At 36.3% G+C, this 19,818-nt stretch overlaps 1 protein-coding gene across 1 annotated transcript in view; it reads left to right on the top strand.

The window, feature by feature from the left end:
* Nucleotides 1-19,818, top strand: part of deltaCOP (coatomer subunit delta) — a 165,896-nt gene that overhangs the window by 71,472 nt on the left and 74,606 nt on the right. The window lies entirely within an intron of this gene.

Here is a 19,818-nt window from a genome sequence, read left to right as displayed (position 1 = left end):
CCTGAGGCACGGATCTTCAGCAAGAAAACCAGAGCGACGTCATCATGCCGCCAGATAATTACGTACATTCGAAGGTTAAGAACAAAGAGTAAGGAGCATATTTAAGGGGATTACTATGTGCTACGAGAAGAGGGAAGAAGGGAGGACTTGGACTTTTTACTACTGCTGTTTCAGTTCCTGATTGGCCAAGTGGAGGAAGAGAGAAGAAGCAATGACATGGAGTTAGCAACCAGGGGTTTAGCACCCATCATCAGAGCTATGTCTCGGCAATTCCTCTAGAATGTTCCATCATTGGCTGGACGTGATTCCCGAAAAGGGCTTGATGTCAGGGCAAGGAATTAGCCAACGGTGGAATGAGAAGTACAGAAATGTCAGAGTCAAGAATGTGTCCTATGTAATGAAAAGGATTCAGGATATTCTGACTGAGGTATAGTTCATGAAAGAGGACTATAAGCTTGCTGAAAGAATTGTGAGTAGATAAATGATGATGTTGTTATTATTTTTCTTGTAAATTAGATAAGTGAGAATTGTATGTAGAATTGTATGCAAGTGTTACAGAAGGTCGGTGGTATAGTTTTGTATGATATTGTATAGCAACAAGGCAGAACGAGTGTATATATATCATTGGTGCATGGATTATTTCCTGGAAGTAGTTATGTTAGAGGGAACAGTTGTTCTGTATCTGTTGTAAGGAATGTGTGTTTTTTAGTGCTAAGCTGAGTGTAAATGTTAAGTGAATGTAAAATATATACACTTCAATGATGTAATAATTTTGCTGAAGTTAGACATGTTAAGAGAGTTAGTCATTCCCACTGTGTTGTAATTTCAACTGTTAAGTTAGAATAAAATGTTTTGCTTAAGCAACAATTGATCTGATCATTTGCCAGTGCACTATCTCAAATAAAATTCATATCTGTGTGCATGATAGATTTAGCCACAACTTACTATATAGTTAAGGAGCAAAGGGAAGGGGTAGGAAAGAAGGTGGAGCAAGAGTTTTAAGACAGGAGGGCTTAGCGAACAGAGAAAGTAAGGAAGATTAAGGATTTATGAAAATAGGCGAAACTTTGCGAGTAGTGTAAATTTTACAATGCTGCAGCCCAACAAGATTACAAGTTACTGAGTTAATAATTAGATCATACATAAGATAGAATACGAATGCAAGAGAGCACAATAAATCCCCCCCCTCCTCCCCAATAAGACATAAATTTACAGTATAAGGGTAGAAGCAAGAAGTGGAAGAGTAAGAGTAAAGTATGACCAAAAGCTTTGGAATAGATAATACTTAGTTCTGGGACCCCTGGTTAGCCATGCCCGTGTCTGCACGTTGCAAGCCCCATGTGGAAGTTACCCTTAATATGTATGTTATAATTGATATTCTAGATGTCTGGAGTAATTAATTAGAAGGATTGCTAAATGAAACAAGCAGTGACAGAACAGTGGTAAAAAAATATTCAAGACAAATGCAAAGAGGATTATATATAGCAATACTTGAAGCACAAAAGCTATCAAAAAGTGAGAAATGCTCAAATATGGAGGTATAAAAGTTTTACATTGGCCACATCGCATAATTCAGAAGGTTGAATTCTATGATTGGGGGTGGAGCACACATTTATAAAAAGAAAAATAAAACAATGTCAGAATTACAAAGGAATTTCCCACTGAGTGTTCCTGGTAAGATTTATGCAATTATACTTGAGAAAAGGCTAAGAGAAATTGTGGAAGGAAGATATGAAGAACAAGCTGGATTAAGGACTAATAGAGATGGTCAAGGTCAGATTTTCACTTTAAAAGTAATAGTAATATAACAAGGCTCTTTAATTTTTGTATATCTGAAAAAGACATGACAAGGTGTCAGGAAGAACTGTTTAAAATGCTGCAGTAATATGTTGTAAATAGGGCATTATATGGAACACTACCTAGTGTATATTGGAGCTATAAGTTAGACTTGAAGGATGTACTGAAAGATGGTTTGATGTTAAATAGTTGTAAAATAAGAGTGCACATTATCTTCACTGTTATTCATCATTGCCTATGATCCCATTTGCAGTATTCCCTGACTAAATGAATAACTGCTATCTCTAGTATGAAATTCAGCAATAAGAAGAAGACAGTGAAAATAACCAGAAGCATTGGAAACTTCAATTGCATCCTGAATAAAAGAACCTACTGAACAAGTAAAATATATCAGCAGAGTTTATAGTGAAGATGGCAAATTAAATATGGAAATGGACAACAGAATAAGTAAAGCTGGCATGGTAAGAAGTCAGCTGAATAATATATGAAGTTAGAGATAAGTTAGTTAAAACACTAAAGTAGCCATATAAAAAACTTTTCAAACCAATTTTAACTTATGGATCTGAGAAATTAAGAGTTAGAAATGAAACTGTTGATCAAAGACTGGAGAACACAGATATCAGTCCTGAGAAAGATTAGAGGACTGAACAGAATGGCATCGATGACAGATCAGACCTACATGCAACAGTCCAAGTGAGGTCTTATCACGGCCTTGGGAAGAGGCAAAATGACTTCCTTCGTTTCAGCATTACCATTATTCACTGAGTTTACTTAAAATTTTTGCTATATGACTCTTGAACTTCAATTTCCTGACCACTAAAACTCCTAACATCGTCAGTTTCTTCAAGCATAATTCCACCAATATAATCTGACATTGGATATCTAATCACACCAAAGTGCAGACTTTACATTTATTAACATTGTAATGACATCCATTTATACATGCCCATAGTTTCAGCCTATTCAAATCATTCTGCAAGCGCTACATATCAGCAGCACTACTGCTTACCCTACCTATCTTTGCATCATCATCAGCATATAGCTGTATGTCACATATCAAATCTTTCGCAATGTCATTAATGTGCAGATTAAATAACAATGGACCAAGGACTGATCCTTGAGGCATACCACTGGTTATCTTGAATCTTGCAGATTCACACCCGCAATACTACTATTTGATATCTGTCAGTCAGCCATCCTCTAATCCATGCCAACAGTTTATAATCTAATACCATATTTTCCAATTTATGGAATATATTTCCATGCTGTCTTCTGTCAAAAAAAGCCTTAGCAAAATCTAAAAGTATCATGGTATATCCATTCCCCTTGTCTATTTCAATGGTAACATTGTTCTAGAATGTGAGCAAGTTGCTAAAACATGACTTTCCCTTAGTAAACCCCTGTTGTTTGTTGAAAGTAGAGCTTCACTGTCAATCCATTTCTGAATACAAGCCCTAACCAACTTTTCCAAAATCTTCACCACCACTCCTGAGATACTAATTGGTCAGTAGTTGGATACATCGGTCTTTGCACCACCCTTGTGCTATGGAATTACCATACAATCTTTCTGCTACCTTGGAATCTTCCCTTTTCTGATAAAATTATATACCCTGGTAAAGGGAATAGCCAGTTCAGCTGAACATGCTTTTAGCATCTGTGCTGATATCTCATCAGTTCCAGCTGCAGAATTCTTATTCACTTTGTGCAACAGTTCTAGTACTTCCTCCTCATCTACATGAGTTTCATCATGCAGTGAAGAGGTAGCAGTGAAGCTACCTCTTCACTTTCTTTTACTTGCAGCATAATGATAGAATTCTTTAACTTGCAAAACCAGTTTCTATTCCTAGTCGGACTTAGCTTTCCATACAACACTTGCGACTCTTCTGGCCTGCTGCTTATAATTATTGTAACTGACATCATCCTTATGCATGCAATATTTCTTCCGCATAATCATTTTCATGCAAATCTCTTGCTTCATTAGATTACACATCCATTTCACTCCTATTCTACTTCAAACTCCAGAGATTCAAACTCCAGAGACATATTCTGAAATCGCATCATTTAAGTGTTTTTTAAACGATTCCCACACACTGTCTATATCCTACCCATCCAATAACTGATACCATGGCACAGAACCCAGCATTCCCATGGTCATAATTTCCTGCTTTGTAGTTCTGCATGTAACCTTTTCTGAATGAAACATTCATAAAGTACTGCATGATCACTGTCGCCAACTGGAGGCAGAATAATTACATCTTTAACTGAAACCCCCCCCCCCCGACATGCTGCTTGAGGAAGTTGCCTCACAACAGTTCAATAAATTCAGTTTCATTCTCTTCATGTGATTTCATAGCTATACATTCAATGTTAGGATAATTAAAGTCTCCCATTATGATTACTCTTTTCATACAATCGTATTTATTTGTTGATGCATTTCTTTGTCACTAGCAACCGATTCACCAGGTCTGTAAGGACACTCCAATGTGTATATTTAATCTTGTTAGACTCCCTCTCATACCAGATGGATTCAAACTCACTGCCACACGAAAATAATTACTAGTTTTGCAGTCAGAGGTCTCAACTCAACTGGATTCAAGATATTTGATAGCATTAGCAACATGTCCCCTCCTTATCCTGTCTATCCTTCCTGAAAATACTGTGCTTTTTGCACTCGATACCAGTCAGTACATCTGCTTCTGATAGCTAAGTTTCACTAATTCCTACAACATGAGGTCCCATTATATTAACCAAGGCAGCAAACTCTACTGCTTTGTTTTTGATACTTCTAGCATTCATGTGCAGACATAATAAATTACCTGCATGCTCTTTTGCATACACTTGTCTGTCTTCTGCATGACACATTTTGACAAACTGCAAATCACTGTTCTTCTCTCATTCCTTACTTATGCAGACATTGTTACAAATGCTTGATAGGGCTAAACTGGATGAACACAGAATTGTTCTCTCTTCATAATCAGTTCCATCATTAAGACAGTTACCTAACATTGTCGCTCTTACTTACAGATTCTCACGATTCCTCTCATGAGAATTCATTTTCCCTGATAATTTTTCCAGACTCCTGATGCCAAACACATTCAAGTGTAGGCCATCCTTCTTATACAAATCCAGCCTTCCCTCAAACTCACTCCACACATCCAAAAATTCGCATTCATTCCTTTTACAGCCTATGCATCAAATCATTTGCCATCACAGCCGGTCTTCTTAATTCATTTTTATCGTATCAAAATGATATATTTATTATTTTCACTTTCTCACTCTTCACTCTCCCCCTCTTTCATGTCCTCTCTTATACTGAACTTATAGCTAATTAAGTCATTAGTGTCTACTACAATTATGATCTTGTTTCCTTTTCTGTTTTTGAATTGCTTGCATTATATTTTTAATTTTTGCACCAGAAAAACTTGATGCTATAACTTGCTCATCAATGGCATGTTTTTTGATTTGATTATCACCATACCAAATAACATCCTTCATTTTATAATCAATTTTCCATTTTGCTGTTGAACTTTTTTGTTTCTCTAAATGCCTCTCAATTTACTGTAGTTACTTTGTTTTCTAATAATCTGCTTTAGCCTAGAAATCTTAGATATTAATTTTTTTTTACATCATTTTTAATATTGTCTTTAGTGGAGAAAACTTTTTGTGTACTACTTCACTGTTCTTGTTAATAAAACAGATAAAAATCACCAATTTCACACAAGTGCTAAATTACACTGACTACTCACAACATAACCTTGAATCCTCTATTTCATGATTGCACTTAACAGAAAATTGTATTCTTTCTTCAATCCTATATCCACATGTAAGCTTAAGCACCCACTGATGAGATCTCAAAACCAGTCTAAGTAGTGACTCTTCCCATAATGTATTTGCATTATGGAATACTAATGCAATTGATGTAAAGTCAACAGCTCCTATGTACAAGTAGATCAGTTGTGTAAATTGTGCATGTAAAGGATTAAAACTAGAACATAATTTTTTGTCAAGTATAATACTATTCGGATTCCAATGGCTCAGTACTAGTACCTGTATTGTTTAACCTTTATATCAATGACAGTGTCAATGGATTGCAGAGGGATATTCAGTTGTTTGCAGATGATGTGAAGCTAATAAGGATTATTAGTAATTGTGCAGATTGTAGTAGCTCTTCAAGAGGATTTGAATAAACTATACGGATGGGCAATGAATGGGGTGGCAGTTTAATTCAGCTAAACATGGTCTTGAAGTTTAGGATACAATGATGGGAGACTGTAGTCTTCTCTAGAAGAATTGCACTGGAGGAAGTGGGGAAGGCAAGGGATCTCGGGCTGGTGATTGATTAGAAATCTGAAATTCAGGGAACATATTGCAAAGGAGGTGAAAGTAACCCAGAGGATTGCTGCAATACTGAGAAGGATGCTGACCAGCAGAGATAAGTTGTCATTCTATTGTATAAAGTCCTGATCAGACTACACTGGACTGTTGTGCTCAAATTTTGTCCCCAGGATTTGAAGTGGATAAATTACCCTAGGAAAGAGTGCAGAGATGTTATCAGGACTGTACAATGTTAGTTATGAGGATAGACTCAGTGAATGTGGACTGCAAAGGTCGGTAGATAGGAGGGAGTGATATGACTGTTGAGAGGTAGTTACTGGGAGTTCTTTTGCTTGATGGAACAGGAGAAAGGAGCAAGGACTGGGGTGAGGGGGGGTAATCCCTGGAAGTTGCGAGCAAGAAGATAAGTGGTTTCTTTACATGGAGGGTGGTTGAAATGTGGAATGCATTGCCTGATAGTGGTAAGAGTACAGATGGAGAATGAGTTCAAGGAGTGATATTATAACTGTGTTTTATAGAGTAAGCCTTCTACAGTGAATTTTGTGACTCCATAGATGTCCTGAATGATGATGATAATTATAATAATACTTTACAAGCAAGAAAAACTTGAATCTTTGAAATGGTATGTTGATGAATAATAAACTACATCAAACAAAATTGTTTCATTGTCAAGCAAACATAGATCATTAATTTATCTTTGAAATCAATGCTGTTTTTGATAGAACTGGAAATACCAGTAAAGCTAACAGATAAGCTTAGGTGTTGATGGTTATTCATGACTTATTTTTCATGGTATTAACACCACCACACACACACACACGTTTATCACAAAGATGTTTTATTAACGCTTATATTTCGCTGATTTTCAACTCAGCATCTTCAGAGCACAACACACTTGTATATGCGACAGTGAGTGAGTGAAACAATATAATTGCAAAAGACAAAAGATCTAAAGTCCTATTTTTGGCACCCTCTAACGGGGGGGGAAGCTATCCAGGAGTTTTTCTTAGGATAACCGTCTCCCAAATTTTTGGCAAATGAATGCAACCATATTTGTTAAGGTTGGGAAAATTCTTCAAAGCCACTGCTGACTCGAAAATAATCTTTCAGATCTATAACGACTCCTAAATAGCACATTTGTTTTCCTCCATCTAATCCTGTGTGAAGGAGTGTCCAAACCGTAGTCTGCCAATCCCGACTTGCCATAGTAATAGTAGCGATCTTCGTTTGTTCACTGATCTTCCTGTTTGTCCATAATAGGCCAAGTCACAGTCACAAGTGACTGTGACTTAGGCAAGTGGATCAGAGTTGCCAGCTTGACATGAGGTTTGAAAGTGGGGCAAAGGCAATGCTTCAACAATACTTTGGCTATCTTTTCTGATGTACCTCTGATATAGGGAATAGAAATGGTCATTTTGTATTCTTGTGTATTAGAGGAGGGCAGAGTAATGGGCCTATGTAGTATTTTATCTATTTTGTAGGGATTGTAGCCGTTGGCTAAGAACGTATGACGCAGGTATTGGAGTTCAGTGGTCAGAGCTGTATCGTTAAAACAAATGGCTCTGGCTCTGTGTGTAAGTGTTTTTAAAATGCCGTACTGTTGGACTGGATGATGATGTGATTGTTTATGTAGATATCTTCCTGTGTGCGTAGGCTTTCTGTAAATAGAAAAAGATAGTGATCCATCTGCAAGACTGGTGACTAATGTGTCAAGAAATGATAAACAGTTATTTGATTCTTTTTCTACTGTGAAGTGAATTTTGGGGTGTTGGCTGTTTAGGTAGGTGACAAAAGCATCCAAAGTGTCTTGTCCATGGTGCCAGAATGCAAACACATCATCTACATAGCGTAACCACACTTGTGGCTTGTATGTAGCTGTGGTAAGTACTTTGTTTTCAAAGTGTTCCATGTAAAAATTTGCTAACGGGGGAGAAGGGGGAACTCATAGCAGTACCATTACTGTTATGGGTTACTTTACATGGGGAGGAAAATTCTACAAACAGATTAATGGTACTGCTATGGGTATCCCGCTCCCTCCCCCCCTCCCCCGTTCGCAAATTTTTACATCGAATACTTTGAAAACAAAGTACTTACCACAGCTACATACAAGCCACAAGTGTGGTTACGCTATGTAGATGATGTGTTTGCCATCTGGCCCCATGGACAAGACACTTTGGATGCTTTTGTCACCTACCTAAACAGCCAACACCCCAAAATTCACTTCACAGTAGAAAAAGAATCAAATAACTGTTTATCATTTCTTGACACATTAGTCACCAGTCTTGCAGATGAATCACTATGTTTTTCTATTTACAGAAAGCCTACACACACAGGAAGATATCTACATAAACAATCACATCATCATCCAGTCCAACAGTACGGCATTTTAAAAACACTTACACACAGAGCCAGAGCCATTTGTTTTAACGATACAGCTCTGACCACTGAACTACAATCCCTACAAAATAGATAAAATACTACATACTCTGCCCTTCCCTAATACACAAGAATACAAAATGACCATTTCTATTCCTTATATCAGAGGTACATCAGAAAAGATAGCCAAAGTATTGTTGAAACATTGCCTTTGCACCACTTTCAAACCTCATGTCAAGCTGGCAACTCTGATCTGCTTGCCTAAGGATAAACTTTGCCCTTTAGCACACCCAGGAGTGTATGAAGTTCCTTGTGACTGTGACTTGGCCTATTATGGACAAACAGGAAGATCAGTGAACATCTGCCTGGAAGAACATGAAAGATACATTCGCTACTATTACTATGGCAAGTCGGGATTGACAGACCACGCTTTGGAAACTCCTTCACACTGGATTAGATGGAGGAAAACAAATGTGCTATTTAGGACTCGTTATAGATCTGAAAGATTATTTTTTGTCAGCAGTGTCTTTGAAGAATTTTCCCAACCTTAACAAATATGGTTGCATTCATTTGCCAAAAATTTGGGAGACTGTTATCCTAAGAAAAACTCCTGGATTGCTTTTTTTTTTTTTTTTTTTTTTTTTTTTCCCTGTTAGAGAGTGCCAAAAATAGGACTTTAGATCTTTTGTCTTTTGTAATTATATTGTTTCACTCACTCACTGTCACATATACAAGTGTGTTGTGCTCTGATGATGCTGAGTTGAAAATCAGCAAAATATAAGCGTTAATAAAACATCTTTGTGATAAAAGTGTGTGGTTTTGTTAATACCGTGAAAAATATGTATTTGTCGTTATGGTACAAATAAATGTCAATATAATCAACTGTAGGATATAGTGGATAACCTATTGTCTGTGTAAAAGACCAAATAAGTTGAGAAAAGATGCATTTGCAATTGGTGGCTACATATCTCAAAAGTGTACCTGACTGGTTTAACTTTGAGTTAAATCTGCTGATTACACATGTAAGTAGATTTATCCCTGAGAAAAATATTGAATTTATAATTTGTACTAGAGTATTTTTCAGTTGATGAAGGCATTACCTTTATTGGCGTTAGATAGAACTGTGCCAACAATACTGATGATATTGGCGCAGCATACACAGCAATAATTATAAACACTCCTCTGTCATCCACAGCTCCTTAAGCTTCTAGCAGAAACCAACTATATATTTTGTCCTCTTGGCTTTTATCTCAAAGCAGTTGTAGGAGTACATTTGAATAGCTTCAAATGTACTCCTACAACTATGCCTTACTGCTAACTTCCACTTCTTCATCTTTCATTCTTGCATTCTTTTGCTGTTATTTTAAAATACCCTCTCAGTCCTGTTCTTTCCCTGAAAATGCAGTATTCCTTACATTCTGTTTCTGTAACAAATTCTTGGCCAATTCAGTTCAAGTTAACTAGCCAAAAGCTCCTCGTCCTTGGTTCTGATATAACATTAGTATACATGCATCACAGTATCCCGTTAGACTAACGAGTACTATTGAATCTTTTAATGCTAAATGCAGTTCTTCTTGTCTCAGTTGGGACAGATGTATATATATTTTTAATTAAATATAGCAATCTTATGTCCAAAAGATCAACCAGATTAATTATTAACTGGATTTTTCTGCATCCAGGCAGAGAGATTACGTAGCCATTGGTTATTAAATGTAATATTTACAAATTTGGTGAAAATTACAATGTTTTGGATCAGTTCTTTGCTTAGTTCTAGGCCGTTAAAGTGCAAGAAAATCTTTTCCCATCTTTTTTTTTAATGGGGGAATATTATGCTGCTGCTATGGTGGAAACCAGGTATGGTTTCAGGTGATACTGTTGTCCTGCTCAGTCAGCAATTGGTTCCTCTTATTCCAGTGTTTGCATGGTGGTGGTGATGCTCATGGAGAAGACTACTTCTCACCTTTTCTTTAAAAGCTGCGAGTAGGTTGTTAGTTGCTTCTCTAAGTGAAGGTATCATTGTCTGCTTTGGTGTGTCAGAGATAGAAGTTATATATTACTGCTTTCGCAGTGATAAACAGATAGTTACAAACTGGGTGGTTTATATATTATGTATGGACAAGGTTGAAGTATTCTTCCTCTTAGTTCATCCTACTGCAAGAGAGTTGCTGCAGTTTCCCGAGATGAACAGATCAGTTTGTTGTTTAGGACATTCCAGGTAGATGTGATGAACTGGTTATTAACTGGTGATGAACTGTTGCAGAAATGGGGGGGGGGGGGCATTGTGCCACATTCTCCACTGTATATCAGCATCAGGTTTAAAAGCTCTACTTCAGTAAAGCACATCTCACTTAGTGGAGGTTTGTTGAGATGTGGAAGGGTTCTGTTGTAAAGTTGATGGCTGTTCTTTCGATTAAAAAATCATACAATTTTTGCATGTTGGATTGTTGAGTGCCACCACTATACAGCTTGTTTTCAAGAGATATCTAGGTGCTTTTTTTTTTTTTTTTTAACTGCTATTGGTTCTTGATGGCCTGTTTCAGATGCAATATCTGACATGGCTATCAAGGGATGCTAGCAATTCTGGACAGTGCCATGTGAAGTTGATAAAATATCTGCTATGACTCTTACCCTTTGCCAACTCCATACAGGGAAGAAAACCAGTTGGTTAGTGGTAGAACTTCTTATCATGTTATTGTTGAAGAAGCTCTTTGAGTATTTCCCGAAGTGATGCTGCTTCCACTGTGTTGTAGATCAAAGCTTTTCACCTTTGTAGGGCATTTCTATAAAAGTGGTCAGATGTGCCAGCACATGCACTGTTGTCATTCTTAGGAGATTGGAGGAGAGATGTCTGCTGGCAGAAGAGAAGATGAATTCCGCAGTCTCTTTATGTTGCCATTCATGACTGACTGTTTATGAAAAACAGCATATGAAACATTATCTTGTGCTTGACTGACACCAACCATTGCCCTTCCATACGAAGAGGAAGACAGAGCTTGTTATAGGAAAGCTTTTGTTTCATACAAATTGGTAGATTTCTTATTTTATTTTCTTAATGAAGTGTTCTGGAGGAGCTAGAATTTTTAATGTAAAGAACACTTAGAAATTATATGGTTTATAATTATCACTCTCCCTCTAACTGAGGCTGAGCTCGTACTACCCCATTTTTCTAGTATGCTTGCTTGAAACATTTACTAAGTATTTCCCAGTTTTTGTCAACATAGGAAGGTGTGTTTCCTAAGTGAATTCCCAAGTATTTGTTACCCTCTGCTGATCAGTGGCCAGACAGATGGACATCAATTCGGCTTCTCCATTTTCCACACAACAGTCTTGTTGTTTTATGTGTTTAGTTAGGCTCCTGAGACTATTTGCTATTCTTGGTATGCTGTTTAAAGAGATCCCTATCTTGGTGGACTAGATTATTATAGGAGAGCCAGATTACATCACCATACAGCCAGGTGATGATGTTGTAATTAGGATGGGCTAGCCTAAGCAACATGTTCAATCGACTCAGAGAAGGTTCTATGGCAATTGTATAAAGAGGACCAGAAAGAGGACAACCTTGTTTAATTCCTCTGCTGTATGGTATAGATATGGTGAATTCGGCTTCTCCATTTTCCACACAACAGTCTTGTTGTTTTATGTGTTTAGTTTGGCTCCTGAGACTATTTGCTATTCTTGGTATGCTGTTTAAAGAGATCCCTATCTTGGTGGACTAGATTATTATAGGAGAGCCAGATTACATCACCATACAGCCAGGTGATGATGTTGTAATTAGGATGGGCTAGCCTAAGCAACATGTTCAATCGACTCAGAGAAGGTTCTATGGCAATTGTATAAAGAGGACCAGAAAGAGGACAACCTTGTTTAATTCCTCTGCTGTATGGTATAGATATGGTGAATTCGGCTTCTCCATTTTCCACACAACAGTCTTGTTGTTTTATGTGTTTAGTTTGGCTCCTGAGACTATTTGCTATTCTTGGAATGCTGTTTAAAGAGATCCCTATCTTGGTGGACTAGATTATTATAGGAGAGCCAGATTACATCACCATACAGCCAGGTGATGATGTTGTAATTAGGATGGGCTAGCCTAAGCAACATGTTCAATCGACTCAGAGAAGGTTCTATGGCAATTGTATAAAGAGGACCAGAAAGAGGACAACCTTGTTTAATTCCTCTGCTGTATGGTATAGATATGGTGAGCCTGTTGTTCATGCAGAAGTGAGCGTTGATGTATAGTATCTTAATGCTTGAATGATGGGATCTCGATCTGTAATTTGATATGTTGACTGGTCTTGGAGAAGTGCGTGCTTCTCCAAGGCCAGTCTTCTCCAAGAAAAGAATAAGGTGTGAAAGTTATTGAACAAAGTCGCTTCCTGAGCCAAAAGAAACAGTCAACAAACTCGAATCTCTCCACGTTAAAACACCCAGGATATATGGAGCTCTAAAAATTCACAAACAAGGTACACCTTTACGCCCTATTGTAGATAGTATAAGCAGTCCCACATATAAACTTGCTAAACATTTAGCCAAACTACTAGCCACTTGCACAAACAATTCTCCCTCTTTTGTTAAAAATTCTACCCACCTAAAAAGTATTTTAGAAAACCACACCTTAAAAAGTTCAGACTTAATAGTGAGTTTCGATATCACCTCATTATTCACAAATGTACCTTTAGCTGAAACTCTTAACTTACTAAATTCACAATTCCCCCCTGATATATTTCAACTATTTAAATTCACAGTACAGGCAGGTTATTTTACATGGAAAGGGAAAATATACAAACAATTAGATGGGACAGCTATAGGATCCCACTTTCTCCCCAACTTCTACATAGAACATCTAGATAAGCTAGCTATCAACACAGCCACTCTCAAACCTAGTCTCTGGCTATGCTATATTGATGGTGTGTTTGCTATTTGGCCACATGGCCCAGACACATTGAATACATTTTTAGTGAATCTAAATAACCAACACCCTAAAATCCACTTTACAATGGAACTAGAAGCCAATGGCTGTCTACCTTTCCTGGACACACCTATCACACATCTTCCAGAAGGTTCTTTATCATTCTCGGTTTATAGAAAACCCATACATACAGGGAGATATTTACACAAACAATCACACCATCACCCTTCTCAACAATATGGTATCTTAAAAACACTAACCCATAGAGCTAGAGCAATTTGTTCCAATGACATTGCTCTTGCTGCTGAACTTCCTCACCTGTGTCACACCTTCCTGACCAATGGCTATAATCCCCACAAGATAGATAAAATACTAAATGCTCCCCAAAAATCCCCTCCCCCTATCTACTACAGAAGACTCCAACAAAACTATCATCATCCCATACATTAAAGGCACATCTGAAAAGATATCTAGGGTGCTTAACAAACACCAACTATGCACTGTATTTAAACTTTATGTGAAATTGCCAACTCTCATCTGTTCACCTAAGGACAGATTCTCTCCTTTATTGCATCCAGTAGTCTATGAAGTGCCCTGTTCATGTCATCGAGCCGACTATGGACAGACAGGAAGAACTGTGAACATCCGACTCGGTGAACACAAAAAATATATCCGGCACTTTCACTATGGCATGTTGGGTCTGGCAGTCCATGCTTTGGATACTCTCTGCACACAGGATCAGTTGGAAAGAAACAAAAGTACTGCACAGAAGCTTTTACAGTCAGAGAGGTTGTTCCTGGAATCAACAGAAACCCTGAAACATACTCCAAAACTCAACAAGTATGGCTGTATAAATCTGCTAAAGATTTGGGAGACAGCCATCCTAAGACCAAATTAGTATTTGGTTTTTTGTTTTTTTTTTTTAACTTAGATGGTGCCTAATTAGTCTTTATGTTGCACACTACAATTACTCATACTAGTCGCACTGTTACACTGGATTGCGGTTGTCTCGCTGCTGTAACAAACTTTGTTTGTATGCTCTGAAGATGCTGGATATAATACCAGCAAAATATTAGCGTTTTAGTTAATAAATAATAAGAAAATAGTTATTTTCTTATCTATGTTATTTAACGGTATAGTGTTCGCATCTATACCGTTAAAATCCAATCAACATGTGTGATGAACACATAAGCCTTTCTACACGATTAAGATGTCTCTTCTATAGTGTTACAGAGTTTTTCAAAGAACATCATTCCAAATAGAATCAAAGGCTTTCTGTAGGTTGATAAAATTACGGCACGAAAGGAAAATTTAAAAAGAACAGTAGTGCAACTAACCATATAGTGATCGTACTTATTTCTTTCTAATGATATGGAGGATCACTATATGGTCAGTTGCACTACTGTTCTTTTTAAATCCATCCTGGAAGTCAGAAAAATTGAATTCCATTTTTCCTTTAACACATGAAGAGTAAGATGTCCAAAATTATTTTACTTGCCTGACTGATGTGACTAATTTTCTTAAAATTGTTGCACTTTTTTTGGAATAAAATGGGAATAAAGATAACTGTGTATGTACCAGTCTTTTGGCCAGATCTCAGTGTTCCACACCTGTTGGAAAATTTTATGGAGTGCAGTAACAATAGCTTTTCCCCTTCTTTAATTAATTCTGTTGGAATATTTTCAATTCCTGCTGTTTTTCCTGATTTTGATCGTAAGATTACTCTTTCTACTTCTCTAAGATAATCACTGCTCTCTGTTATCAATGGGACAATTCCCTCTTAATTTTGTTGGTCCAAGCTCTCATCACACCTGAATAGTTACTTGAATAGCCATACCATCTTTTTAGTATTTTTTTCATGATCAATAATATTGTTCTCATCCTCAATTATCTAGCTTTTACAAACAAAAGGCTTTGTTAATTTATTAATTAGTTGGTATGATGTATAGTTCTTAAGAAGATTATTGTCAATTTCTTTACATTCTTCGGAATAAACATTTATTTTTTTTTGCACATTTTAGCTCCTTTTTAATCTACCTGTTCAGATATTTATATTGTTCATTATTGTTCCCAACATGCCAAATTAGCCATAATCCTCTCTGCTGATCACAAAGCTTGTAATATTTCTTGGGTAATCCAAGGTTTATTAATATTGCATTTTCATCCTAGAATATTTTAAATTGTTTCAGTTACTGCCCTTAGTAAGAAATATCAGGATCAAGAGAGTCAGCAGGGATTTCAGAAAGAGCAAAATTTGTTTTAAATATTTCTTTAGTGGCATTTGATTTGAGTTGTATAAGGTTAAACTTTTATTAAATTTTTCCCATGGTTCTAAATCCAAATTCAACATAAATGTTGCTATGCCTATATCATGGTCACTTCCAGTGTTAGCACTGGGAAAGATCTGTTCTTTGAAGTTTTATATGTAGTTTTTATAAGTATATAATCAGGTTTCCAGTTCTTCCATCTGGGGTGATCCAGGTCCATTTTCGTGAGCTATTATTATGGAAAAAGTGTGTTAGTTATAGTGAGATCATTCTGCGAAGCAAATTCTATCAATTTCATACCCCTTTCATTTGTTTCTCCTAATACAAAAAGGCTGACTAAGGGAAGAAAATTCCTTATTATATCTGTTCCTAATTGTGCATTCCAATTCCCTTGTACTACTATTATAAAGTCTTTCTTGGGTGTTTCATGGATCAAGTTATTGATTTGGTCATAAGAGATCCACTTCCTGATCATCATATGAAGTTCTTGGTGCATGTATTTGTATAATAGATATATTTAGTGGTTTACACTTTAATTGTTCTTCTGCAAATCAATTATTTACATGTTTAAAGTCTATGACACAATTAAGATTCTTTGGGATCAAGAAGAAGAGTAAAGAAAGATTTCCTTCCCCTGTTAATTCTCCAGATTCTGGCCATCTTGTCTCATATATACCAATATAGACCATTCATAACATGCTAATTCTTGTTGCAGAAGATGAAATTCAATTTAAATATCTTTATATTCATGGAAAAGTCATTGTCACCAGTAGCACATTATCTTCTCATTTTCATCATTTTTCCTGATATCTCCAAAAGATAATGCAATCCTTGTTTGTCCAGGCCATCATGACATTTTATAAGGTTTTCTTCATATCTAAATAGTGGGTAATTAAGAACAGGTGGTACCCATCTCCTCCTGTCTTTGCCTGCAAGCATTTAGCTGGCCATAGTAGAACAACCTTAATGCCTAGGATTGACCCTACCAGGAGCATGTATACTTCTGATGTGCTTGTTCTGTCCAGTGTCACTCCTCCATCATAATGAAGCAGCTTGGAGGAGTACTATATCATACTATACATACAAACATATTATTATTATTACAGCTATTATAGTCTGTTTTTGTTTAAGAGTGTCCCTTATTTTAAATATATTGGCTATTTTTACTAAAAAAAAAAGTTTTATATATATTTTAGGGCATTATGGATGAATGTTGAAGGCAATTATAGTAGAATAAAAGAGGAGGAAAAATTTTTGTACATATCTTGTTTTGATACTAGGATATCTTCAAATTCCATGTTCCTGGAAGGTTGTTTATAACAAAGGGGAAGGGAGCATTGGGGGGGGGGGTTAATGCGGGAAGAATAAATTGGAAACCCGGGTTTATTTTAATATATATATATTATTGTGTTTAAGGGCGCTTTTGGGGGGGGGGGGGTTTACTTATGGGAAAACTAGGGCAGGGGAGATGCTAAATGTTAACGGAGTGCAATCTTTCAGTCAACTGACCATCATCGGAACATTTACGGAATGAGTGTAGGGTTATGTCATGACTGCAAATTGAATCTGCCAAATACGGGCATTTGTTGTCGATAAATGGCCGGAACCTTGGCCTGATTTGTAAGTTGTGGATGGCAGTTGTTTCGGATATTCTAAGCACTGTTTCGTTGTCTTGTTTGTCTATGATTATGGCCTTGTTGTTTTGCAGGATGTGTTTCAGTTCAAGGGCGTAAGCTGCAATTTCTGTCTTCCCTGTACTCTGTATTTTATTTTTCTTTTTGATGTTGTGATGTTTTTTTGTGATTAGATGTTCCGGAATGGGGATGTTGCAATCCTGGAAATGCTCTTATAGTCTAGTCCATAAAGACCTAATGGTGTAGCCAGCGTAGGTGATGTCACAGTCTTTTTGACAAGGAAATTTTCCACAATGTAGTCTACAAATTTCCTTGTCAAAAAGACTGTGACATCACCTATACTGGCTCTACCATTAGGTCTTTATGGACTAGACTACAAGAGCACTTCTGGGATTGCAACATCCCCATTCTGGAACATCTAATCACAAAGAAACATCACAACATCAAAAAGAAAAATAAAATTCAGAGTACAGGGAAGACAGAAATTGCAGCTCACACCCTTGAACTGAAACATATCCCGCAAATCGACAAGGCCATAATCATATCCGAAACAATTGCCATAAAATGCAATGAAAACTCAATCAACGTCCACCAACCCTACCTAATTTCCGAATGTTGGACAATCCACAGCTTACAAATCAGGCGACACATCCGGCCATTTAGTGACAACAAATGCCCTTATTTGGCAGATTCAACTTGCAGCCATGACATAGCTCTACACTCATTCTGTAAATGTTCCGATGATGGTCAGTCGACCGAAATGGTTCGCATCCCGTTAACATTCTCCCCTGCCATAGTTTCCCCATAAGTAAACCCTTCCCCCCTCCCAAAAAAAAGTGTCCTTAAACACAATTATATATATATATTATTATTATTATTAAAATAAACCTAGGTTTCCAATGCATCAACCCCCCCCCCCCACGCTCCCTTTCCCCTTGTTATAAACAACCTTCAGCAGGAATATGAAATTTGAAGACATCCTAGTATCAAAACAAGGTATGTACAAAAAAATTTTTCCTCCTCTTTTATTCTTCTAGCCTTCAACACTTACCCATAATGCCTTAAAATATATATAAAAAAATTTTTCAGTAAAAATAGCCAATATATTTAAAATAAGGGACACTCCTAAACAAAAACAGGCTATAATAGCCGTAATAATAATAATAATAATAATAATAATAGTGTTTAAGAGGAATAGCATGGGAATTTTCCCAGTGGCAATACCTAATACAAACATATATCTACATACCACTATCAACATTCACTTCATTAAGCTTCAAACAAGAGTTTCTCCAAGCTCTTAAGCCTTACCACACAGATTATCTACATGTTAGTTCCCACCACCAACACAGAAGCAAGGCATGATAAAAAAAAAATATGATAAAAAATGATATAATTGATAAAAAATGATTAAAAAAAAACTGGGAAATATATGTTAAAGACATTCATCTAGAAATAAATGGTTACAGCATCAGTTATAATAGTGTCTTGAATGAATCATCCTGCTCTTGAAAACAAGCAGATGATTACAAATGTGCCATTTCCTTACCTTACATCAGAAAACTTAGACAAAATAGTAAAAACCTGTTACAGTATAATTTTAAAATTACTTAAAAGTTGCCTTACAACTGTTACATTAAGAAAAGTATGTTATGTTAAGATCATCAAAACAACTTTATCTGCCTATGAAGAGACTAGGAGTATATGTAATCTTTGGTTATTGTGGCATTTGTTATATTGGACAGTCTGGTGAAATCTATCAAAAAGAACATTTAGAAATGTGGAGAAAAAATGGACATATAAATCTGGACTAGCTTCTCATACTACCAACAAAAAAACATCAAGTTAATCGACAAATTTGCTAAAATGCTCTACATAGTATTTAATAATTATATACATAGATAAGTGATAATTAAGATAAGCAATAATTAAGTAGATCAGCAAAATAATATGATGTTTGTCTCAATGTAATAAAACCCAGTTCTAATCTTAAATCAACTCTGGGCTGAATACCTAAAGGATCTACATACTAATGAATTGGCTATGAAACGAGCTATGTGATATCTTGTAACAAGTGAACAATGCATTTGATATCTCATCCTGCTTTCAACATCTGTTTCATATTGAATGAATTTAAAAAATGACAGTTGTTAATTAAGAAATCTCTCTGTAAATACCAGTTTTTGTTTTCTTTTCCAGTCTTAAGAAGTACATAGTAGTGCTGAATGAAACTAGTAATTATTAAAAAGTACTTTACTTTTTTTACATGGTTTTCACTGGTAATTAACAAAATAAAGTCCATGATGAGATCGAACCTGGGTCTTTTCCACTCAGACAGCACATCCCATCATTCTTTCAGTAGTGCTACAAAAACATTTCTATGACTTATTTTGCTTTCTCCAAATTTTCCCAAAACATTCAATATGTCTGAGATTCATTTCATACTTTGCTAAATGCTTACATATCCAACAGCACCACCTTTTCCTTTTCTTTATTTGCTGCC

The sequence above is a fragment of the Typopeltis vanoorti genome, chromosome 23 (assembly GCF_054136105.1).
Source record: "Typopeltis vanoorti isolate ZY-2024b chromosome 23, IOZ_Tvanoo_1.0, whole genome shotgun sequence".
In the NCBI taxonomy this organism is placed as follows: Eukaryota; Metazoa; Arthropoda; class Arachnida; order Uropygi; family Thelyphonidae; genus Typopeltis; species Typopeltis vanoorti.
The sequence above is the reverse complement of the archived record's forward strand: the minus strand, read 5'-3'. Positions and strand labels throughout refer to the sequence as shown.